Source organism: Sebastes umbrosus, chromosome 21 (genome assembly GCF_015220745.1).
Source record: "Sebastes umbrosus isolate fSebUmb1 chromosome 21, fSebUmb1.pri, whole genome shotgun sequence".
In the NCBI taxonomy this organism is placed as follows: domain Eukaryota; kingdom Metazoa; phylum Chordata; class Actinopteri; order Perciformes; family Sebastidae; genus Sebastes; species Sebastes umbrosus.
The window spans coordinates 18863483-18890264 of record NC_051289.1 but is presented as its reverse complement, the minus strand read 5'-3'; the positions used below and the strand labels follow the sequence as shown (position 1 = coordinate 18890264).

The window sequence follows — 26782 nt, the reverse complement described above, 5'->3', positions numbered from 1 at the left end:
GGTATTTTTATATGTCTTAAAACATGTCTGGAGGGGATCTTTAATATGTGCTGCTCACCTTGTATTGTGAGTCAGTCTAAATGGAGACATCCTGTTTCACAGGAAGGTGTCACTTGCAAATCACACCGCCTGCAGGAACTAAGGATTTGGCTAGCATCAACATCCAACCTTAACAGATAATTTAAAAAAGAATCTCGTATGTGAAAGGAAACCACAATAGTTTATGTGTTTTCTTAACACGTCTTCCCAATTCATGCATTTGTTAGTATAACGGTCTGCCAATGTGTAATTAGATGTTTGCCCTGAGAAAGATCTGATGATACATCGTATACTGTAAATACGCTGTCATGTTATGATGGGAATAAGTCACGGGGATACATTTCCACAAACATGTCAGTCAGTAGAAAAGCTGTTTAATGAAAAGTGACAGGAAGAACTCCTCGGGCGATAGATGCAATAGCGTACCCAAATTAACATAAGCATCATTCCAGTTGTCAAGCACATTCTCTACTTTATTGGTATTTTTAAGTCGGGATAAACCTGAGGAATGGAACAACCATTAAAACAAACAATGATTCGGTTTTCTCTGGCAGAGAGCTGCTTTTCGGAGGGGGGGTGGGGGGGAAAGAGAAGAAAAAGAAAAAAGAAGGGGAAAGAAAACAACCGCGGCTGCTTTTCTGGCAGGGGCGTGAGATGCGGTGGTGGGGAGCCGAGAGCGCTGCTCGTGCCAGCACATCCACATGTCATCTCTGTTTAGACACACCTTGGAGAATGTGACCTCTTTCCAAGCCTGGCCTGGCAAGGGGTCCCCGGTGGAGGGAGGAAAAAAGCCCCGGATTGTGGCTAACCTGCGCCAGAAAGCTGCCTCCCACTGTGTGCATGCATGCATATGTGTGTGCTCATGACTCACTCCGTGGATGGCGTGCGTGCGGGTCTGCAGATTAATGACGTGGGCTCTGGCACGTCAAGCGTTCGCTGGCTCCACGGCTTGCAACAATCGGTCGGCCTTGTCTCGGTGTCGCCGCACAAAAAAAATCCACCCCTTCTGCCAACTTACACTTGTGTTTCGGCAATTGTGACGCTTGTTTTGGGAGCAGAGGTGGTGGCGTGAGCGAGCACACCCTGCCGATGGCAAAATTCTCGAGGGGGGAAACCATGTCAGAAATTACCCGTCACAATAGTGGATTTGAGATGGCAGCTTAGCAGCGAGGGGGGCACCCACGGTGTCCTGAGGTTGTGGGAAGACAGTGGGGGGGCGGGGACGAGGTGTAGAGCAGACAGACGGGCAGGCAAAAAGGCATTCACCTGTGTACGAGAGGGATAAGCAAGCCGCCAGCCACACAAAGTACAGACACAGCAGAATCCTACTCCCTGCCCGCCATTTGGCCTCCGGCAGCGAGGGATAACTGAATTACAGTAGCAGCAAAAAAGCTAATCTCACTTCCTCTGTGGGGGTCGCGTGTGTGTGCACTTGTACGCCTGTCTGTGGGGTGTTGCGAGTGTTTCGCTTTGCGAAGGCCGCGTGCATTCGTTCAGGCTCAGCATGGATTTTTGGAAAGCGTGTTATTCTGACAGTGTGAGTGTATGTTTACTAGATGAAGATGAAGGCTCCCATCCAACTGTCCTGCCAGGTCCAGAAGGTGAGGAGTAATAGAGGTGAGGAGCATGCAGTTGTCTGTGTGTGTGTGTGTTTGTGTGCAGCTTGTTTACATATTCTGTGCATGTGTCCACCTGTTAAAGCACGCCCACTGCTGTCACTCAACTTGACGAGCTGTCATCTAACATGAGGCTGGGTCAGCTAGCGTTTGTAAAGTCTCTAGATTTCCAACAGATGGAAAACACAGCAAAAAAAAAAAAAAAAAAGAGGAATAACAACAAGAAAATTCTGATTTTTAACAGGTTTTATGTGCATGTTTAGTCTCATTCTCTGTGTTTCTGTTTCTGAGTTTCATACGCAGTTTACCACTCACAACGCTGGCCTTGGTCACAGTGAAGAGTATATGACAAAATGTCACAATTCACCACTATATACAAAGTCAGGAAGGAGCGTAAACATTACGACTAAGTAAATCCACTACTGAACCACTGAGGCTCTGGCGGTAGACAGCCAAAATCTGCAAATCCCACGAGAATGACAACCACCGAAACAATATGGACACCAACCAGCAGCTTTCACTGTTATGCAAAGACCCAAAAAGGAGGAAGAAAGCGCCGTTTAGGTCCTAGAGATCCTAGCCTGTAACTTGCTTACCAGGTTAGTTCAACGCTGTGGCGATTGTGGCCCAGCTTTTCTTTATCAATTCGGTTGTGGGAGGTCTTCAATTTAAAGCCATAGGCTTGGTAATCTTCAATCAATCTTGGAATTTGGAAAAGTTGCACTTTGGAGCTGTAAGAAACAGGCATACCTTTCATCACGCTTTCTTGGACATCCTGTCTCACCTTGGAGCCGGAACAGCAGGAGTGTTGCCGTTTCCCCATCTGCTCCAGCAGCACGGTCAGAACCGGCTGACTGGGCCAGGCTGGAGCCCAGGTTCTCCTACAAAACCTCTGAGAAGCGTAGCGTGAGTGTGTGTGTGTGTGTGTGTTGTTCCGCCACAGTCTCGCTCGCTGTAGTTTTATCGTGGGCTCAGCAGTGTGATGTGGTTTTGATACAGAGGTAGAACACGTCTCCCCACACAGAGAACTTGGCTGTGAGAGATCAGAGTGTTTGTCTATACGTGTGAATGCTTTCTTGTGTGTTTACATTTGTGCGAACGCCGTAAGCTGTGATGGTTGCCGCTAAATGTCAGCAGCTGGCAGATCGCGGACGTGAGTGAACGGCAGCGAGCACCTCCTGCATTCCAAACCGTTTGGTTGGCAGAGATACAGCCGCTGGTTCGACCATCTGACTTCTGGAATGTCCAGATATGATGAGACGAGGCTGAAACACTGGAAGTTACACTATTGTAGCAAACATTTCTCTGCAAGAAGAACTTAAAAGCAGCATAACTAAATGTCTTTTATGACTCTAGAGGAGCTTTGTATCTCAGTATCAGTATCTCAGCTTGGGCTTGGAGACTACAAATGTATTAACACACCCCAATTAGTAGCCAGTATTTACAACCTGGGGATGTGAGGTTTGAAAGCACACAGTATTGGGCAGGACTCAAAGCCTACTGAACTATTACACACATCACATTAGTTACGCACATAAGAAGGAAATAGACTTTGAGAGTAGAAATAAGCTTCTGGACACAGTTACGCTTGTAAAGCGTGAGCGGGTAGGCAAGCAGTTTTGTGCCCAGTGTACACATCTGTATTGATATGTATCTGTTCAGACATGCATGACAAACAAAATGCATCCTGTCTGTGTAGACAGTTTGTAATGAAAATGTTGCGTTACATGTTGTTGAACTCATACGAGGAACTAAAAGCCAGGACATATTAATCTCTGCAGCATCGGTTGTGACTGTTTTTTTGGTAATCTGTCTGTTCTGTGCGTAGCAGCAGTAGCAGCAACGGAAAATGAAGCATGTTTTTGAAGCATTAGCCCTGTAATATCAGATAATTATCTAAATTACCAAAAGTTTTGCAAATTGTACAGTGAAAAAATGTGTCTAGTTCGGGGTGTTCTGGTGACCAACTGGTTAAGACGTATACCATGTGGGCATTCTGCACGTCATCCAATGTTTCCAGATGAACTTTCACTATCAATTAAGACTACAAATCAGTGGGCAACCTCTGGGTCTGAAAAGTGAAGCCAATGCGGAAGAGCCTTAAACTTTCTAATATCCAGCAGGGGGCGACTCCTCTGGTTGCAAAAAGAAGTCTGATTGTATAGAAGTCTATGAGAAAATGACCCTACTTCTCACTTGATTTATTACCTCAGTAAACATTGTAAACATGAGTTTATGATCTCAATCGCTAGTTTTAAGGCTTCTTCAATACAGCATGTTGTTCATTTAGTAAATTATGGTCCCATTTAGAGTCAAATAGACCATAAAGCAGGGGATGCTTTAGGGTGTGGCTACCTTGTGATTCACAGGCCGCTACCACGGCGTTATCCGGTCTGGGAGTTGTCCGTGTTTTCATCTTAGAACTTTTAACCCTTTCACAGTGTGTTTTCACTTCATGAAAGTTAATTTCTAACATTTTGGTCCCCTAATAATGTCTTATTCAGCGTTCGATTGTACTTAGCTTCACCCTCTTGTGACACTTCTGGTTGCAAAAAAACAAGATGGCATCTGACAAAATACCGACTCAAGGCTTCAAAACGGCAGTCCACAAACCAATGGGTGACATCACGGTGACTATGTCCACTTTTTTATATACAGTCCATGCTACAAATGCCAAAAAAAAGAAACCCCAGTTCAATAAATCATGGTGTGAAATGAATAAAGCCAGTGTTACACTGAAATCTGTGGGCCATCAGATTAAGCTATACAGGTAAAAGGAATAATGGAGTTGATCTAAGACTGGCATTGCGTTCACTACCGGCTACAGGTCTCTGTTATTGCAGCTATCACAATTTGTGATCTATTAATCACTATGAGGTTTAACATTTTTTTGTCTAAAGCTACAAATATACAGTATGTAGTTAAAACTTTGCCAGTGGCAGCTGTAAATTCAGTCAGGTCACAGAATCCAGTGTAACACTAAACCCTTGCGACGGATTCTCTTACTAAAGCAGGCTGCAGTTGTATCGGGCTGCTCTAAGGGGAAAAAATGCTAACGTGGTGTCAGCACAGACGGCCTCTAATGGGATGCAAAACAGCCATGTTCACTTACTGCAGACATGACGCTTTCTGTCGCCGTGTGTTCAATGGAAATATTTCCTTACGCAGCTTTTCAAGCAGAGCACACACACACACACACACACAGAATTTGACCTCCACTTTCCTCATCAGTGGGATCAGACTGTTTATCATATGGTCCTATCTGAGTCACACTTGTTTGCACTGCTGGTCATGTTGGCCGGAGCAACAGAGATCCAATCTGTTCAGCCCGTTCTCGAGCCAGGAGGTGAAAAATATGTCTCCAGGTTAACATTTCTCGCTCTAAAGGTACAACTTGTAAAATTCGGTGTCTCTCGAAATTAAATTTATAGCCCTCGGGGTTGAGATAATGTAATTGGATAGGTGGGTCTAGAAATACCGACACTACCTGTCCCGTGTGAAACCAGAAGTGAATGATTTAAGTAACTTATTTTAAGCCAAACCACAATCTTTTCCAAAACTTAATTTAGTAATGTTTGTTGCCTAAACCTAATTAAGTCGTTTTGTTGCCTAATCCACCCAAGTCAATCTTTTCCTAAGCCTGTTCCCCGTGAGGACGGAAGTTTATTTTGAAAAGACTGTATGCATGTAACAAGCGGAAGTTGACACGTGTTGCTGGACATTCACAGGAAAACAAACGAAAAAGGAGGAACAACTTTTTCATAAGATATCATACGAACCGTCGTATGAGAATACGTTGCAATGCTACAACTGTGATGCTTCCATGTATTTCAAACATACCAACCAACTACAAACTCCAAGCGGATGCACTCCCTTTCATTTCACAGCACAGAGAAAATTGGATGCAGAAATAGTGAGGGAGTTCTTTTGATTTTTTATGCCACATCTTTGTGATCTAATTTTATTCATTTATTTCTTTTTAGATTAAACAGTTTATACATTCACGGCTGCCTCCTCACAGGCCGATAGTGGGCAAAGAGTGCAGCTCAGAAAAGCCCTCTGTGTATTTCAAACAGCCAGATTGAAGGCAGAGAAATCACCAGAGGAAGAGGGAGCTAAACCCGGCGCGATAAAAACGTCCTCTTAATCTTACCTTGAAAGCCACGACAGAGGGGAGCCTCCCCTCGGAAAGAGAAACAGGCGGATTATTTCCATTTGAAAGAACATGCCAAATTACACAGACGTGTTTTTCAGCCGCTCTTTTCAAAAGTGGCAACAGATGGAGGCCGGTCGGCGTTGTGAGCAGGTTGGAGTTGACGGTCCGCCGCCGCTGCGTTTCCTGTGTCTGCTGGTGTTTATCAGCACACACAGGTAGCCCGAGAATCCATTATACAGAGCACAAATCTTATTCAACCGTACTCAAAGAGAGATGCCTGCCCAGGTGTGTGCCGTCTTTCACACATTTCTTTTTTCCTTATTTGTCCTGTTTTGAATACAGACTATGGACTTTAAATGTAGCAGCTGCTGCATAACTTATCTCTACAGGAGTTTGGAACCAAGTGCAGCGAGTGATTAGACAACTGAGAGAGGAAGTTGGGGGCTAGGTGAGTGTTGGTGGAGATAAATGAGAGCTGGAGGTTTATTTTGGCTGCTGTCAGATGGCCAAAACTTGTGTGTTACTGAGGACTGAAGTGTTTTGGGGGGGGGGTTTTAACCATAAATCCCAAATAACTTTTATCACACATACCTGTTTATTTGACATCTGATTTAATTTTAGTTTTCAGATTAAAATGTATATTTTAGTCACATTTTAGTCTTTTGATTATTGTAAGTTTCAACAAACAAAAAGTCTAGTTGTTGTCATGAAATTTGTGTCGCATTCATGCGTTTTAATTTGGATTTCTTCCATCGCTTTTTGAGGCTACAGCTTGTCATCTTTAATGAGTTAAAGGTGCAGAGTGTAGGATTTGGCGGCATCTAGCGGTGAGGTTGCAAATTGCAACCAACTGAAACTACAGTGGCCGATGCAAAAAAACGTGAAAATGTGAATGTCTCTCTCTAGAGCCAAGTAGTTTGGTTTGTCCGTTCTGGGCTACTGTAGAAACATGACACTCAGCTCTGTGAAGAGGACTCGCTCCCTATGTATATATAAACGGCTCATTCAAAGGTAACGAAAACACAACAATTTTTATTTTTCAGTGATTATACACTAAAGAAAACATACTTATTAATATTAAATTGGTGGTGGAAGGGTCCAAAAAACACGGGACTTTTACTCAGGGGACCAGTGTTCGTGTCCTGTGTGAGGGATATTTACTTACGTATCTTACGTTACGTTACAAGCGTACTTATTTCAAGCCAAAACATGATGTTTTTGCTAACCCTAACCAAGTAGTTTTGTTGCCAAAACTTAACCGCCACCGTTTCACAACTTCAACCACGCACAAACCTTCTGCTGAATACTATACGCAAAAGGCTTTATACTAACGCCGTGGGGATTCTGCCTACGCAGCAAAATATGACGTGTACGGAGATCACAATGAATCATCTGGAAACTGTGAAAACAACTGTTGTTACATTAAAATCACATGTTGTTTGTTAAAGACTGAAAAACAAGTCAGATGGAAATCATATGCTCTACTGAAACAACATGTTCTTGGAAAACTATAAAAGAGGCATTTCTGTCTCTCTTGTTAGAAGACATGCTTTTTCCTCCTGACTTCTGGGTTTTGTGATGAGATTTGTCTCTCAATTATTATTATTTTACACTGGTAATGATAATAATAATAATAATCTTCACCCCATTAGTGTTTTCTACATCATTTTATGTGTTTGAGTACTTAACAATTTTTTTTCAAATGTTGCTTTTTAACACTGATGCATCCAGTGTGTTCTCCAGGCTTAGGGAGGCCAGTCGTGAGGACTCTCAGCATCTCCTGGTTTTAATTATTCCAGAAACACACACACTTCCCTTCCCTTCTTTGCCCTCCATCCATTCTCTTCACCAGCTCGGATGAAGAGTAGTAATCAAGAGCTGGCGGCAGACAAGAGGCCATTTACTCAGGTGAGAGGCAGGGAGATGGGGGCCACTTCAGGAGATGCAAAGCCTAACCCCGAGGGCGCCACTCAATCATCTCCAATCAGGAAAACCCCCCGACAGGTCTCAGAGCGACATATCGCATCTCTGCTTTTGTCTGATATGTCATGTTTCTTTTATTTCACCCAGAAAAGGAAACGAAGGTGAAACACGCCTTTTCAGGTGCAAGGGTCTTATTCACAAAACGTAATAAATTTCTGGTCTCACGTGGAGAATGCAGCAGCACCACCGGGCCGAGCTGATGAAGCAGCCCGTTCGCACGAAAAGACGTATAATTGCTGCGATAATGCGCAAGGGGTTTAGCGTGCGATAAGTACGCCTTTCTTGATTGTTGCGTGTCATACATACGCCATGTATCCTGTACTGACTGCAATGTAAACGCATCCGCGTATAAATGGTACAGTAAGAGTTAGTGGCGTAGTAATGGTGGGCTGGTGGGGAGGTGGATGGCCACAACAAACGCCAGACTTCAAACTCCAGTCTTAACCAGGTGACCTGCGTTCGAGACTGTCTTTTGGTTTTGTAAGTTACGTTAGTGACGTTTGTTACGTGACGACGATCACGTGTTTTATATTGACGTTGTGATTTATGTAGTGTACAAACTGTTGTTTGCGTATGTCTTTTTACTTATTTTAAGCCAACCATTACGTTTTCCCTTACCCTAACAAAGTGGTTTTCTTTCCTAAACCTAACCACTGACCTTTGCGTGTAGTACAAATGACACGCGTAAAGGCTCAAATGCGTAGTCATGACACGCTGAATGTCAGTGTAATGTCGTGTTATTCATACGCCTTCCCGTTGGATGAAGATACAATCCAGAAGAGGCTCCCCTTCTCCCTCCTCCTCCTCCTCTTCCTCCTACTACTACTCCCCCCCCCCCTCTTTCTCCTCTCGCCATGGCATTTGCCAGGAGAGGAAAGGAGAAGAAGGGGAAGGAAAATAAGACGGGGCATTGAAGTTGATCCCTCTGTGAATAAAGCAGCCTCTGAATCCAATTTCAGTGAAAAGAGACAGAGTCAGCACGAGGGTTGTGCCGTAAAGAGGCAGGTACAGGCAGATGAATTAGGAACAGGAGAAGCCTTGGGTTGGAGAGATCAAAGATAGTGTGGAAAAGAGAAGAAGAAGGAGAGACTGCTGAATTATTTTGGAGGTGTTTGAGGGGTATTTTCCATCTAGCGTGTCTAACCTCAGAGGGGCATGTTCTGCCAGTTCGTGCTGCTCGCAAGCCGCGCTCACACACTTTAATGGAGAAACACACACACACAAAAGGGCCTCAGCTTCTGAGTCTTATTTGCATCGCTCTTCTGGGAGACTTTACCTTTCTCTTTTCTCAAATTTCCTGGAACGAAGGCTTTTTCGAGCCTTTACGAAAGCCCTTCTGACATGCACTCTCCTACAGTAAGTCACCGACTGATACAGTAAATAGTTAAATCAAATCAAAGCGGGGCTGGATGCTGGATGCAGGATGGGAGCAGGGAGCAGCGTCGGGGCGGGCTGCGTCTGGTTAAGTCTGGTTAAATCCTGTTAAATGTGTCTAATCTAATGTCAATGAGAAATGAGGCACCTCTGAACCCTGAGTGGAGGTGGTGACCCAGAACGGCCATATGGCTCCACAGCACCTACGTATGGCCCCGGAGAGGATCCACCCAGCCGTCATGAGTTCCTGTGTGTCAGTGTGTGTGTGTGTGTGGGGAGGGGGGGGGGGGGGGGGGGGGGGGACAGACTAGCTGTAACAGCTGTCTCCTGCAGAGCTCTCTGGGGAATGATTGACCTCATGCTTCTCAGGTGATCTCAGCTCAAGACTCAACAAATGCAATTTTTCTGTCATCAGTCTCCTCTTAGATGTGAAATATTACTACTTGATTCAAATTATTTCACTGTCCAATTGTTTGCTTTTGTTTTTTTTTCCCCTGCATCTTCATTATTTATTATAGGTTGCCACTGCATCTCAGTTTTTTCTTGATTTTTTTTTTTTTCTTTATAGATTTTATGAAGAAGCATAGGAGACAAGATCCTGCTCAAATCCTACCCTCGGTTACAAGATAAGCACTCTACTTTGCTGCCTACATATTATGCACATATATACAAATGCATCACAATCATAACATTGATGAACTTATAAAATCTGGGGAAAAGTACAATGAATTAAATATTAAAAAAAAAACTAATTTCTTCAGCACATTAACGCAACTTGCAATTTTTAGGTTGTAGCGGAGTCAGTTTAAAGCTAGAGTTACCCAACATTTTGGCGAGGAAAAACTGTCATGGCCATTTTCAAAGAGGTCCCTTGACCTCTTACCTCAACATATGTGAATGAAAATGGGTTCTATGGGTACCCAAGAGTCTCCCCTTTACAGACATGCCCACTTTATGATAATCACATGCAGTTTGGGGCAAGTCATAGTCAAGTCAGCACACTGACCGTTGTTGTTGCCTGTTGGGCTGCAGTTTGCCATGTTATGATGTGAGCATATTTTTTATGCTAAATGCAGTACCTGTGAGGGTTTCTGGACAATATTTGTCATTGTTTTGTGTTGTTAATTGATTTCCAATAATAAATACATACATACATTTGCATAAAGCAGCATATTTGTTCACTCCCATGTTGATAAGAGTATTAAATACTTGACAAATCTCCCTTTAAGGTTCATTTTGAACGGATACAAAATTTGGGATTAATTTGCAATTCATCGTGATTAATCACGGACAATCACGCGATTAGATATTTTAATCAATTGACAGAAAAGTATGATTTAAAGTATTCGAAAGTAAAATAGATAGACTTCATAAATGTATACATACCTTCTTATTTATACATATACAAATGATGATTTTCTCACTTTTGCGATTGGATTATTTGAGAAATGTCAAACTCTTTATTAAAACTGGCACAATACAGTGGAGGATGAATATTTAATGTCCTCTAATATGTATATATTATTGTATGTATTGTGTTTGGTGTTCCTGCTGGGATGTGGTTTGTGATTTGCCGCCACACGGTGTCTCTGTAGTGCAGCCCAGAAAAGGTGTGAAGCACATCTCTGAGAGAAACTGCAACTGTACCCTCCCTCATCACCATCCAGAGGCCGTCTATCAGACAGGACTTAAGGGGTTAACTGGATGAAAACTGTATGTGCTTATCTTCAGCTGTGACAAAAGAAAAAGGCAGGGGATAGTGGCGCTTTGTTTTTCTCTCTTGACTTGTGATTTGGGAATGGGCTCCAGTTTCCCAGCCTGGTAGAAAACAGGTGCTCTCGCCAGTTGTTCTTTTGTCCCATTACGCTGCTTACGGATTGAAAGTGGAGCCAGCACCTGTTAACATTCCTCAGTGGTTGTGAAAGAAACAGAAATGCAGGAGGAAAAATGTGGTGAAATACAAATGTTTCACACAGGAACTGAAGAAAATGATCTTCCTATGAAAGGAAAATTAATTTAAGAGTTTTAATGCATACATATTACCCGTCAACTGAAAGTTATGTGACTGACTGACGTTATTGTTAATATAAAGTTAAAAAACGTATTCCCATGAATGCATCACAACCTCTGGAAATGAAATCTGGGAAAAAAATATGTTTCCCTTGAAATGTTATAGAGTGGTGCATGGTTGATGTATTTTTGTAGGCCAAACAGGAAGTTAGCATCGCACTAGTTCCTCTGACAAAAAGCCACTGGGGTAGTTCCATTGGGTTTTGGATTATTGCAGAAAATAAGCTCTGCAGCAAACACACATTTATGATACTTACATGTTTTGTTCAGCGAGATAATCTTCACAAATGAACACCACTTTTACGATTTTTGAAGTGATATCACCAGATGTAAAAAGCTAACTATAAACAAATTACACCACGGTCGCATGACTTTACGTCACCACCAATACGCTAAAGGCGGACGAGTGTTCGGCGTGATGACGTGAAGTGGTCTCATTTAGCCACTTGTTAGCAACCGCTTTTTTTAAGACATGTTTTTATGTCGTAAAACAAAACATTAAAATCTCTTAAGCTTGTGTTAACCACAGACCTTATTTCAGGCATCTAACTGAAAACCCATTGACTTCCAGACGAGGGAACCTGGAAGTGCTAAAATGCTTACTCATTTCCGTGTTTTAGGACTCATTCCTGCATTACTTTGAGATTGCAGTTTAGTTGGAATGCAATTTTTGTAGAAGAAAGGGGTTGACCAGTTGGGACACTTTTGCTGCTTTTGCACAGGAAAGCGTCGACTCGGTAGATTTGAGCTGTTTGAATTAGCAAAGCTGCTGTTGTGGACCAATTAGGATGCAGGATTGAGACGCTTTGACATGTTAGAAAGCATTTGAAATAAAACTGCATTTCTTTGCAAACTGTCAAGGAGAATGTCTTCAGTTATATGAAAAATAAAACGAGAGTTTGAATGTGAAAGACTCCCAGTTGGCTGGTTTTGAGGATATATACAAGGTTGGGGTGGATCCTGGGTGTTGCTCAGCTCGGCTCTGGCCACAGCTGTGCGAAGCTGTCGAGGGGCTCTGATGTCATGTATAATGGGAGTCCGCAGGGATGCAGGGATGGAGGGATCGCGGAGGGAAGAGCAGGGGGGGTTGGGGTGGGTTTCGCGAAACCAGATCCCTGCCCTGCGCTGCGCTTCGCTGTGCTGCTCAGACTGTGGGCGAAGGTTAATGTGGAGCCACCTGCTGCATGCATACTGCACATCTGATACCGACGCACAAACAAGAGGAGAGGATAAATCGTCAACATGATAGCGTTTCTTTGTTGGTTCCTTTTTTGCATTTCGCAATCAAGTTGAAACAAATGAAGCGTGCATGCTTGTGTGTTGGTATACTGTGAGTGCAAGGGGGAAGCACGAGGAAGGAAGGAGGGAGGCCGACAGTTATGGTGACTTAATACCACTTGATATTTCATGGCTGGGGGAATGTGGCGGCACTCCCTGCTTTATGGAGCTGGCCTGGATTATTTAGTTGGATGGAGTCCTGCCCAGAGGAACTGCTGAATGATGTCATGCAGCACACACACACACACACATCATTTTGTGTTCGTCCACACAATCAAGCTGTGGATTTGAAGTGTTGTTGTGGTTTGCTCTGCAGTTTTTTTAATTGTTTGAGGGTTTTTTACAGAGCGGGATGTTGGGTAATTGGGAAGGTGAGCAGAGGAAAGGTGGGTGGGGTTTGCTAATAAGAGCCTGGGTTGATTTCACAGAGGGTTCGGTGGTGGGGCGGGGGGGGGTGGAGGCACGCTAGGGAGCAGATGTGTGCTTGGAGAGCGAGATGAGAGATTGAGGTGGGGTGTTTTCGGAGGGTCTCTCGGTTTTGCCGGTAAGCTGACCTCGCGGGGCATATGGCCGTGCAGATGCGTGCATGTTTGTTTGTGCATGCGTGTTGCACAAATCAATGTCTGGCTTCACTCTTAATGGATAGAATCAGGTTCCTCCCCTCCTCCCCCGCCGCTCACAGAGGAGCGTGTTAGCATGCGAGGGCCCTTCTCTCTTCTCTCTCCTCCATGTAAGAACCTAAATATGGAAACAGTGATTGGAAATTGTTTAGACAACCTGAAATGGTTTATCCCGGGGCTGTGCACAGCTCGCAGATCAAAGCAGAGGAAACATGAATCATAGAGAGTTTCTGTACGGAAACAAACCCCTTCGCCTTTCTTCCTTTTTGACATACACACTGGCACAAATAAGAATGTTAAGGAAAACAAAGAGAAAAAGAGGCAAAGACGTGAGCGAGGAGGGCTGCCTCTCCGAGTTCAGCGGTTCTGACTTCTTTTGTTTGATCATACTGTACTTGACATCGTGTTGCCTGCGACTTCACTCCCACTAGTAAATTGTCTCGCATTAATAAAGAGTGCACCGTCACCCAGAGCCACTTCTGTGAAACAACGTCTCGAGAGACGAAAGCTCTTCAGAGATCACCTTTCTTTCTTTTTTAAACTCTTCACCTTCCTTCCCGTCCTCTCCATAATGATCAGCTCCACAGCTCTCTTGGGGAGCAGCATCTATCTATCTAGGTTCTGCCTCCTCGGCTCAGCGATAACTGATCCACTGTCTAAAGAGCATCACTCTCCTCCAGCCATCTCCGCTTACTCTCTCCCGGGACGGGCCGGGAGAAATAGTGCACAGCTCAGATAGAAAACTGCCGAATGACAGCATGGAGCCCCCGCAAGACAATCCTGCCGAACTTGAACCTTTCTCTGACAAAATGCTCAAATGCTTTCTTTCCCTTTCTGCTCACTAAAACTCTTTGATTAAGGTTTTAAAAGGAGACATAACCTCCCCTTTTCCCTCTTATGTGCCACCCTCACCTCTCTCACAGTAATGATGCGGTCCCATGCAGAGGCCCCCAGGACAGTGGTCAGCCTCTCTGATCTCCTACCCATCTTTCGGTTTGATCATTTTATCTTGTCATTTACCAAGAAAAAAGGAGGAGGGAAAAGGGCAAGGAGGGATTAATGAAATAACAAAAAAGATGCATCTCTGAAAGTGCATTTCCATCCATCTGGTTTTATGCTCAATATCACCCAACTGGAGAATTAGTACCCCTGCTATTTGTATAACAGTAGTGGATTGAAAATGTGCATTAATTCACATTTTCTTTTGCAGATTTTCTGGAAAATCTGGTGCTAAATTTGTATGGAAACCTGACTAGTGTGTTAATTAAAAATACGAATGAGAGTTGCGTCTCGTTTTGTGTCCGTAAATCCATATAGTATATGGATTTAGCTAATATTGGCAGCATGCTAGCTGTGTAACATAGAGTGCATATAGTGGTTCATACATCTTTTAACAAAATAGTTCATAAAATCACCCATTTCAATAATCATCAGGCCATTAAATCATTCATTATCAGTCGCTATAAGCACCATAGATGTGGGTCATTAGGGGCCTACTACGCCTACTACGTTGTAAAAGTTAGAGTGAAACTTCTAAGCAACATGTTTTAACATGAATAACATGAAACTGAATAAAACATTACTTGTTGAACACAAACAAAAAGGCTTCTTTACGTTTAACAAAACTACTGTTTATTTAGGTTTAGGCAACAAAGAAACACTTAAGGGAAAAACATTGCGTTTTGGGTAAAATAACTACAAAGACAACTACACATTGTTGGTTTCACATAGGATGTGTTCTTCGGTATCATGGGTGAAAACCTTGTGTTTTGTGTCCCATCTGTCGTCTCCGACCTCCACACCTGTTTCACACTGTCTACACTACAGCACCTGACTTCCGCTTCTGCTCCTGTCATAATTACTACAGTCACTAGAGGTCAGCTGACGTCTTCTTTTACACCTTCTTTCGGTGATCTAGATGATAAAACCTACTGTTGGGTGTAGTAGGCCCCTATTGACCCACATCTATGGGGCTTATAGCGACTGACAATGCCTATTTAATAGCCTGACAACAGTCTAATCAGCTGACAAAGCTGCAAAATATGCCGTCAAACTTTTCACTTAGAAACAAATGTAGAAATAGAGCTGTATTACATTCATCAATCAGTTCATTAATTCGCTAATTCCACAGGAAGATAGCATAACATGCTAACACACACATGTGACACACAGTGCATGCAGGCTGTCCGTTATCTGCCGCAAAACTTCAAATTTTTCAACGTATTCGAGGCAAATTACAGACCGGCAAAAAAAACGGAAGGAGGAATTTCGCAAACACATCGGAGATCACGGAGGTTCCCATAGGAATGAATGAACTTCCGGTTGACTTGCATACGTACACAGAGCTATGTGGAAACGAGGCGTTAGGATGAGGTGAAAGCTATCCACCATTGTCCTATCATTGAGTACGCTTATACTCGTCATCCTCAGTTTTCAAGCTTTTCAAATGGGCACTCCATGTTCATCCTTCTTTTCTATCCCTCTGCTTCCACTTTTCCTCTCCCCTCCTCTCTTCTCCTAACAGACAGGAGCGGCTGACTCACACGTTTCAGGGAAGTGAAGCTGCGTTGATGTCATCTTGACAGACAGAGCAGTCCAGTAAACACAGCAGGGATGGCGTCAGACCTCGAACGCATCACTCTCGGCTGACAGAGGTGCGAGGTGATGTCAGCGTGTGATGAAATCATTATGCGAGCACATCTTCCAGCGTGTGATGTCAGCGCGGCCCGGGCATGATTGAGCGCCGTGGAGCTGTTTCTGCCTCTATTACTGAGAACGGGGTGAAACTTGGAAATACATGATGTAAATATCTTAGCTTGTGTTTTTATCCATTACACATGGGGAGTTCTCACCATCAATTTGCAAAGGAGACCTTGGATTTTAAAAATGTTACATGAAGTACTTTCACTAAGCGGACAGAAAAACGACTCTAACGTTGGTCTGTATCCGCTGGATGTTTAAATAGGTAACTTTATATCATATTTCAGTGACCTGACGTCCCGGTTTTTCCGGGACTGTACCGGTTTCAAGCTGGGTGTCCCGAGTCCCAACAGATATCTGTAAAACACTCAAATGTCCCGGTTTTGAACAGTCACTAACAAATCGTCCCGGTCTTCACTGCAATGCGGCCGGCCCGGCTATGTCAACAAAGCACAGAGAATCTCTGATTACAACACACACAGGGGGAGAGTGACTTCATTCTCTGCTCAGGTAGACATTACTCCTCTATATCTTTACATAGACAACAGCTGTTTGCTGCTATATTAATGCTCTGGATATCGTATAGAGCAGTCATTCCATGAGGGAGCCCGAATGTTCATATCGTTCTGATGATTGTAGCGTACTTATAACATTGAATCTAATATGAAACGCTAGCGTGCATTCTGGTTGTTTTACTGATGAGAGTTAACTCCGCCTAAATGCATTAATTTGGTCTCATTTATAAAGTATTTAACATGTGTATATGTTTTCAATAATGCATAAAATTAAGTTGTGATTTATCAAACGTATATTTCTTTGAAATGGCTGGTTTACCTATTTAAGATAAATATAGTGTTGCACAAATGGCAGTAAAACCTTTATTTACACACTAATTCACTTTTATGATGATTTATAGATATTGTGAATTGGGTCACGATAGTTTCCCGAGAAAAAAAGTTTGGGAAATACTGGTATAGAGGATCTTTAACAGGTGGCCTAAGTGCAAAATTCAACAAATTGAACAAATTCAATTACAGGTCCTGGTTACAGTACCTTCGGCTCAAACAAAATGAGCCGTATTTGCAGGTGGGAAGCCAGTGAGGGATCAAATTATTGTCGCTTCACTAGTGACTCCTGCTGGTAAAACATTTGAAGAGATGGGCAAAAAAACACAAAATAAAAGTATACAGTTGTACAAGTTGTAAGGTACAATTACACAATAATAACTATAGGACTTGTTTCGGAGGTAATTCTAGTATCAACTACATGAGGCAGCATCTTCCAAGAAAGGTGAAATAAATCAAACATGGCTTCTGTGTGAATAAGGTGAGTAGGTGAACAGGACACCCTCACTTTGTATTTACTGCCGAAATCAGGTTGCACCTCTCAGACAAGCCCTCTCTGTGATCTGCACCTCAGACCGTATCGTGTGACGCTTTAAATATACCTCTGCGGACGGTTCATTTCATGGTCACTTGAACATACAAGGCATGCAGGATTTAGCGCCTGATTGTGTCACTTCCTGTGCAGCTCAAGTGTAGCAGGTTGAGCTCTAACCGGCTTAGCCCGGGAGAAGAATTTCTCCTTTGTGTCCTCGCGGCCGGCGGCTCGATGTGGCCGAGCCTCGCGGAGTCTTGGCCCTGACCCTGGGCAGGTGTGCACACCACCCCCACACACATACACACACACACACACACACCTACAACACACACATACTGTACACACTCACAGACGCTCTCAGGTTCCCCTGAAATGAGAGACTGGCAAAAGATCTATCGACAGAAAAATCAGGAGTTGATGACATACTTAAGTCCCTAGTGTGTGTGCATATGTGTCCTCATGTGTGTGTGTGTGTGTGCTCACTTATGTTCGCATGTACACAAAACGCAGCCAGGGCAGCTCCCTCCCTCCCAAATCTCCTCAGACACTTGGCAACTTTTGCCTCGCCTCATTTGCTTCGTGGTGAAGGGGCTGATTAAATATTTAAAGTATGGAGTACTTTCCCTTGGCATCAGGTGTAACTCACTCTGTAATCTCAGATAGCCCGGCGCACGGCGCAGTAATTACTATAGTCGAGTTAACCGCGTGAGGCGGAGAGGGTCTACGACAGGCAAGGCTTTGTTGTTTATGCCTGCTTACAAGTTTATGGTCCTGTTTTCGCTTGCTCCCGTGTGCAGGCATGTGGCCTTTTTTGCAATCCATTAAGTAATAATGTTCCGTTTCGAGATGCAAGAGGGCATAACGGTAGTGTGAACATTATGGAAAGATTGGATTCAGTATATTTTCTTTAATTTATTGCTAATATGTGAAAAAAAGGTACCATTTTCTAATAAGGCACCCTTTATTTTCTGACATTACTGTCATTCAGAGGCTGTTGCATGCTCGGTTTTAAAGCTACAACAGCTCGCCATCCAATCGCTAAAAAAATGCAATTCTTGCAGAAATCTACAAATGTAAAAAAAAAATTATATCACAACATGGCTTTTTCTATGATGTTCCTCAAGGTCTTGGTGTCTTAATGTGGTATTTTGGAGGGATTATTGATCATTTTTATAAATTCTTGAGTGGTAAAAATCTGTGTAACAAACGGTATCAACCCAAAAAATGTTGCAACAACTAGAGACATAATAGAGCATGGGAATGTCCATCATATACTTCTATCATAATGTTCTAAACCCTTGTACACTAAACTTTCTAAATTTGAAAAGGCACCTAGCCAAAACACAATGTTGGTTGCAGATTTATGACTGGAAGAATTTGACACAGTGCTGATCTTCATCTAAAACTGATCTTCAGGTTCCCAGTTTTCAGATGATGTACACCACTTCTATGTGACATATTGTTGACTTGCTATCTCCCCTAAAAAGACAAGAATTGGTGTATGGTAGAGAGGGGGGGAGTGGAAGAGGGTCTATAAATTGTAACTATGGCTCTATTGATGGTTAACAAATCATTCACTAATGCTTTATACATCAGTTATTTACAGGCCGTGCCTTGTACTCAGGGAGCCTTGTTGCATGCCGGGCTTTGAAGCAAATTTCACATGGTGGCCAAACGGTGGTAACACAACTTCCGGGTCCATCACGTGATGCCATTTGACCCACAGAGACTTTTTCTTTTGGAAAGAGACGTCTGGAACTCGGCGGAAAAATAGCCCTTATTTAAATCATTAGGTCCTAAAAGTTGTAAAATGCACTAATAGCCAGATCCAGAGTTATTTTTCTTCCTCCGTTCATGTGAATGAGACCCGGACCGAGAGCTGGAGCGAGGGCTGGGAGGCGGAGTTAAAGGAAACACTACTGTGCCTGCTCCATGGGCCCAATGGACGCGGAAGATCGCTGGAAGATCCAAGGAATTTTATACTAGGAAGTCAAGGTTTTTTCGCTTCATGCGCCACTGAGCAACTTTCACAAGGAATGAACGCTCAAACGCTGTATCCAATTATCTTAATACATCCATGGGATAATCATGACACCAAACCATCAGGAAAGTAGCCTATGTGTGGAAGCATTTTGGAGTCAAAGCCATCGATGGAAACAACGTGGAAAAACAAGACTGTTTGCTCATTTTTTAAATGCAGCTAACGTGTTTTTAAATTGAATCAACAGTCCTATAATCCATGATTAAATCAGGTCTGCAGTTTTGCAAAAGATCCACTGGAGTAGCTAAAAACAAGCCAGCTAAAAGTGTCATGGTGGAGACGGATAAAGAGATTTTTCACAACCTTACAACCCAAATGTTGTCCTTTTTAATGGTTGATAATTGCTCAATAAACCATCAGTAAATTATTTATTGGTCATTAATGAAGCCATAAGTAACAACTTTAAAAAACTTTATAAAGGGTGTCTAATTAGAAGGCGGCAGACAATGATGTGAAACCCTTTCCAAAGCCTGTGGGCGGATGCTCTAAGTAGAGCAGCTTTTCTTAGAAAAGTTACATACAAAGTTTTCACCCCGACAATTACAAGATGCTGCTTGTTTTTTTTTTCCTCTCAGAAATAAACTAATATAAAAACTAATTGAGAAAATCCTATAATCCAAAAAGTATGGAGAAAAAAAGGCCCAGGTGAGAGACGCACCGTTACATAAAAGTTCTTTCACAAGACTTAAACCCTGTGCTGTGAAGCCTCGTGGACAGCCTCCCTTTAATCTCAAAAACAATACCCTTCCAACTGTGAAGCACAACCTAAGAGCCTTTAGAAGAAGAACAATAGATGGCAGTGTTAGGCACCTCCAAACGTCTGAGCCAAAGCTCTGCTGAACAGACAATTCAGGAGCCGGAAGAAAGTCACAGTGGGCGGCTGGTTGAACATCAAAGCATGCAGTCACAGCGATACAGTGAGGAGGATATATGCCTAAATGTCTGTTTTGTATGAGGAGTGAATTGTGACTTTAATCCATTTAGGTGCGTACCTCCTCCAAAAAAGATCCCTTGAATGTAAGATGAGTAATAAAGCAAAAAGGAGCCACATCCATGCTTTACCTTAATCCCACACACTCTCGTTTTTGTCACTAATCTGACAGATTTACACCCTTTTATTACCTGAATGTGCCGCCCGCTACATATTCCACCTCATGGAGAATCCCATTTTGAAATTGTTTAAGTTGTAGGAGCATTCCTTCATGGTTTCTGAGAACGCGTTATCTCAGACAACAGCTGAATAGACTGTGTGGAAAAAAAAAAGAAAAAAGGGTGCCTCAAGTAGCAGCAATGGGCTTATAAGTTTTAGTTCCTGCCAGCTGTTGAGCTGATCCTAAATAAAGTTTCTTGGATACAGTTATTATTCCATCAGGACTTGAAATACAAGCCCCATAATTATCCTTCAGAGGAGCTAATATTGTAAGTTTAGGAAAGATGACAGTAATAACCCCCGCTAATGCACACTGACTTTATACTCAAGAGGGGGCAGAATAAGGGAAAGTGACAAATTATGGTTACTCATGTCGTGTTCATAAACCTATCCCCGCTTGCATTTAGGTTTAAATATAGCGGTATTTCCATTACAAAATGTGGAAGGTCCCTTCTCTTGCTCTCCGATGTTCTCGTTCTTGCTTTGTTAATCTGTACCGTTGCCAGGGATATTTATGAGTTTTTGGCTTGTGATTCATTCAAATAAACAAACTCCCTCACTGTTTCCACAGCAGGGAGAGTGCGGGCTCCGCGGCGTAATGATCAATGAGGGTTTCTGACTAAATGCAGGACCTCGTCGGAGCCGCGCGACGAGGCCCCCTCCCGAAACTCGTGTGGTCGCATTTTTTGAAACGGCCTAATTTCTTACATGTGTCTGCGAGGGTGTGAATTTGCAAACTGTGATACTCGCTGGCTTGTCGGGCTGCAGCAGCTTCTATCACGTGGATTGATGAGCTGATTTTAAGGGGGGGAATCAATCTGCCAAAGCTTCGGTGATATAAGCGTTCCGAGTCCGGTTTCTCTCCGGCGGGAACAATTGAAGAAGCTCTCCTGCAACGTCTTTAGTCTCACCCTTCACTTTTCTGCATCGCCTCGAATGCACTCAGAGGTGTTTTTTCTCTTTGCTTCGCAAGATGATAGAAAATCTCCCAGGTTGCATCGAGTGGGCGGAGGTGAGTATTCGTGAAACGGCTGTGTGAGAGGTGCTTGTTTTCCCACAAGTCTTCAGGGGATTCCCCTCTCCTCTCTCTGCTGTAAACCGGCATCACCGCACCGCTGATGGACGTCTCTGTTTGGCAGGTGCTCATATACTTGGCGCCTACTGTTGCCCACAGCGATGAGGCTGTCAGGGCAGAATGCCTTCCAAGAGTGCAGGGGAACATTATATTTCACATTATCTCAGAACAATAGGCCATTTCCTGCTCGCTGCGGGCCAGAGAGGCTGATCGGGGGCTGCCAAGCTCCAGGAAGGGAGCACAGACTGCAGGAGAGGTTGGCGTCTAAAGTGGGGGGGCGGGGGGGAACTGTATGAAGTTGATGAATTGTTATGTAGGTGGTTCCAGAGTGGGTGCAAACTAATCTGCCAGTTAGAGTGAGCAACAACAGCCACGGAGCGTGTTTCAGGTAGGATTTGAACAGAAACACGTGTCCATAAGTTTACAGCCAAAGGCCACGCTGGCTCTATGGATGTCAGTCTGTCAGTCCACCACATTGAGAATGACATGTCTGTTATATAACTAGTGAATAAATTGCCGTTACATTTGGTTCCAGACATCCATAGTACCCAGAGGAAAAATTATCCTAAGGACTTCTAGCACCACCAACAGCTCCCTTTGAGGATGAACTGTTAATCACTTTGGTGATCCGATAACTTTTCATCTATAGCGCCATCATCAGGTGAGAAATTTTAATTTGATCAAAATACCTACAAAACAAATGACAAAATTCCCATCAGCCTCAGCTGTACTTTGTATTTAGTGTTATTTAGCTGATGTTAGCGTGCTAAACTAATATGTTAACCATTGGTAAACTTTACCTGCTAAAAATCAATATGTTAACGTCATCACTATGGGCATGTTAGCATGCTGTTGTTAGCATTTCGCTCAAAGCACCACCCAAAAGAAGTGGACGTAGTCACGGTGACGTCACCCATTGGTTTGTGGACTGCTGTTTGAAGCCTCGAGCTTGGCATTTTGTCCGTCGCCATCTTGGCTTTTGGACGTCACCATCTTGGCTTCTTGCTACCAGAAGTGACACGAAATACAACCGAACGCTGAATAAGGCATTTTTAGGCGATCAAAATGTTATAATTAATTTTCATGAACTGAAAACACACTGTGAAAGGGTTAAAGTTGTAAGACGAAAACACGGACAGCTCCAAGACCAGACCGATTAATCGCAAAGTAGCCACGCCCTAAACCATCCCCTGCTTTATGGTCTATCTGACTCTAAATGGGACCATAATTTACTAAATGAACATCATGCTGTAGTGAAGAAGACTTGAAACTAGCGATTGAGACCATAAACTCATGTTTACAATGTTTACTGAGGTAATAAATCAAGTGAGAAGTAGGCTCATTTTCTCATAGACTTCTATACAATCAGACTTATTTTTTGCAACCAGAGGAGTCGCCCCCTGCTGGCTGTTAGAAAGAATGCAAGTTTAAGGCACTTCAGCATTGGGCTTCACTTCTCAGACCCGGAGTTGCCCCACTGGTACGGCCTCACAGAGCCGACGGCATGCCTGTAGAATGTAAACTACAGTTACTTTTGGAGGGGCTGTAGTCAATCTAATCAATCGCAACAGATTTCGACACACCGTGGTTACATGGAAAACAACTGGGAGGTCAGTCGGGGTCACTGGCTCACCCTCCTCCACCCCGCCCAGATCCTTCCAACCATTTATATCGCAGCAGGCGCCAAATGCTTCGCAACCTCTGGAAATACCTTTTCACTGACTGCTCGTTCTCTCTCTCTCTTTCTCTCTCACCCCCTTTCTTTGGGTTGCGTAACTGCTCTTGTGTTGTATTATTGAAACGTTTGGCTCTGATTAGTGCAGCAGATGAAACGGCTAAATGCTAATGTGTGATTTCCCAGGGGGCCGCCCGGCTTCATGGGCTGCAGGTGTTTTTGCAGGGAGGAGGAGGAGGAGGGATTTTAAAAGCGCATCGATGCCAATTACGCCCTGCATTGTTTGTATTTTCTGTTACTCATCGGGGCAGGTAAACACTCCAGGTTGGCTTCCTAAGTATTTTTCTTGCGAATGCCAGGCACAGTTGGTATCGAAACCCCCTCCACCTGTGAGCTCTTAAAATCAGTCAGGCTTTAAATATGAGGCATGTTGGACCTCTTCCTTGGCTGTGCTCTAGCAAGTAACATGGTATTGATTATCTTGATGGACACATACCCTCCCACATATCAGCCCTGGGTCATAGATCTACCGTTTCCTTCTCAATAAGACCTGCGATACCTGAGTATATTTCAACAGCTGAGCATGGCAAGGTCTGAGGTGATTCTGCTTTGCATTTATTGTTGAAAGATGTTTTTTACAGCTCTGGCTCATGGAGGAGAGCTGAAGGCTTCCAGCTGGATGATATCCTGCGAGCAAACTCGGCTGCCTCCAGGATCACGCATCCAGGGTCCAAGGTGAGTAACTCTCTTTTACTGTCCCGTTTCACCCTGTCACTCCTCTTTTTTAATAATCCCTCCATCTCCATCTCTATCCTTCTGGGATGGACTGTTCTGTGTGTTTTTTTTTCTGCTGTGCTGAGCAGGAAAGGCTGAAAGGCCTCGCGGCTTTCCCTTCTCTTCTCCTTCATTTAATTTTTTTCTACAGTACATCGCCGCAGATTTATCACCTCGCGCCGTTTTCCTCCCGAAAGCGCCGGAAAAGGAGGGGAATTATTCCTGGGTCCCTGACAGGGAGGGGGCCCTCGGGGTGGTGGGCGAAGGGTGGGGATGTGAAAGGAAGGAGGGAAGGAAGGAAGGAGAGTGGATGCTCGAGACAGGGTCTGAAAAATGTGACTCATGTAAACGCTGCCGAGGAGAAAAAAAGGGGGGATGAGTATAATTGATTGTGACGACCCGAGTCGGATGGCGGTCTTCCCCAGGGGGGGAGACGGTGAGCGGATCTCAGCCAGAGTCGCCGTTGTGGGGGGAAGGGGACGGAGAAGGAGACGGGGGTGGAGGTGGAGGTGTGGAGCAGATCTCTCTCTCTTTTACACACACACACACATACACACACACACACAACTCACTTAACCATGTAATCCAACACATCCTCTTCCCATCATGCTTTGGACAAAACGCACTGAATCCAAGCCGCCCTCCTTATTTTACTCACTCTTTAGTTAATAAATCAACATTTTGACTTAGTATCTCCTAATTTTGACTTAATAAATCAACATTTTGACTTTATATCTCAATTTTTTATTAATAAATCAACATTTTGATTTTGTATCTCATCAATTTTACTTACAGTAAGTCAACATTTTGACTTCATATATCATCATTTTTATTTAAGTCAACATTTTGACTTTGTATCTCATGGTTTTGATTTAATAAGTCGACATTTTGTCTTTGTATCTCAATTCTTACTTAATAAGTCAACATTTTTACTTAGTATCTCATCATTTTGACTCAATAAATCAACATTTTGAATTCATATCTCAATTTTTAATTAATAAATCAACATTTTGACTTTGTATCTCAACTTTTAATTAATAAATCAACATTTTGATTTTGTATCTCATCAATTATACTTACAGTAAGTCAACATTTTGACTTCATATATCATCATTTTTATTTAAGTCAACATTTTGACTTTGTATCTCAATTCTTTCTTAATAAGTTGACATTTTGACTTAGTATCTCATAATTCTTACTTAGTAAGTCAACATTTTTACTTAGTATCTCATCATTTAGACTTAATAAGTCAACATTTTTACTTAGTATCTCATCATTTAGACTTAATAAGTCAACATTTTTACTTTGTATCTCAATTCTTACTTAATAAGTCAACATTTTTACTTAGTATCTCATCATTTAGACTTAATAAGTCAACATTTTTACTTAGTATCTCATCATTTAGACTTAATAAGTCAACATTTTTACTTAGTATCTCATCATTTAGACTTAATAGGTCAACATTTTTACTTAGTATCTCATCATTTAGACTTAATAAGTCAACATTTTTACTTTGTATCTCAATTCTTACTTAATAAGTCAACATTTTTACTTAGTATCTCATCATTTAGACTTAATAAGTCAACATTTTTACTTAGTATCTCATCATTTAGACTTAATAAGTCAACATTTTTACTTAGTATCTCATCATTTAGACTTAATAAGTCAACATTTTTACTTAGCATCTCATCATTTAGACTTAATAAGTCAACATTTTTACTTAGTATCTCATCATTTAGACTTAATAAGTCAACATTTTTACTTAGCATCTCATCATTGAGAATTAACTGCACAAGACATTATGTATGAGCTAATTGACCTATCAAATCAGTGATGGGAATTCCCCCACTTGTCTCTTTCTTGTCTTAATTGCAGGTGGGAGTGAGAAGAAACAATGGGTGGATGATGGGCTTCAGCTCTCAAATCAAAACCACTCTCAGTCTCACACACACACACATTTGTACACAGTTCTGTGCAGAAGAACATTTTTCCTCTTATTGGTCCACACCCACGGCTCCTTGGAGCCAGACTAAATAAATAAATTACCCATTCAGATGCCTGCTTACTTGCTAACCTTGTTAGTGTTTGCTCTACAGCAAACAGAAACCTCCTTGTTTATGTGTGTGTGTGTGTGTGTGTGTGTCTGGCATGATTGTATTGACGATTGTTATGTGTGTATGCTCATATGAAGGGGTCCATTCGTCTTCCGGCAGGCCTGATTCATTAACCTTATGTGTAAGACTGCTCAGTAAATGTAGGTTACTGCTCAGGCAGACGTAATTCCCCAAAGGCGAAGAGCGGCATTAGCATCCCGTTATCTCGCCACATTCCCCCGGAGCGGAGATGACTCCAGAAAGATGCTCTCTGTCTCGTTTGAATTCTGCCGGACACGCGCTCATACAGTACGCCAACACACACACAGGTAACAGAAATAGAAGCTGATGTGAAAGCAAGGACCACAGAGGTCAGGACAGGGGTTAAAACAGGCCCACCTTTACTAGGATAAAGACCATTTCATCAGCTCCTGGCGCATCTGTGCAGATGTTTGGATCTGGAGGTGAGCTGATTTTATTTACTCATCAGTCAAGGAGAAACACGGGATGGGGCAGAATCAGACCTTTATCCCGACAGATCCGAGCTTTTACATTGAGTGGATTGAGGCTTGTATGAGAAGAGAGGAGAGGATTGGAACAGATGGCAGGAGTCCCCCCTGGGCGAACGGCGCCTACCCCGCTGAACACTGGGAGCTCTTGACCATCTGGACCAAACGGCATTGAGCAGCACCCCGTAGCGGATTCCCCACTGAAGCGACATGGAAGAGAGGAGGCGGGCACACTCGGAGCAATGTCAC

At 43.0% G+C, this 26782-nt stretch overlaps 1 long non-coding RNA gene across 1 annotated transcript; it reads left to right on the top strand.

The window, feature by feature from the left end:
* Positions 1 to 1469: 1469 nt before the first annotated feature.
* Positions 1470 to 25964, top strand: LOC119480581. Its single transcript, XR_005204961.1, has 3 exons — positions 1470 to 1656; positions 23799 to 23892; positions 25807 to 25964. It is a non-coding gene; the product is annotated as an uncharacterized LOC119480581 (long non-coding RNA).
* Positions 25965 to 26782: the final 818 nt, after the last annotated feature.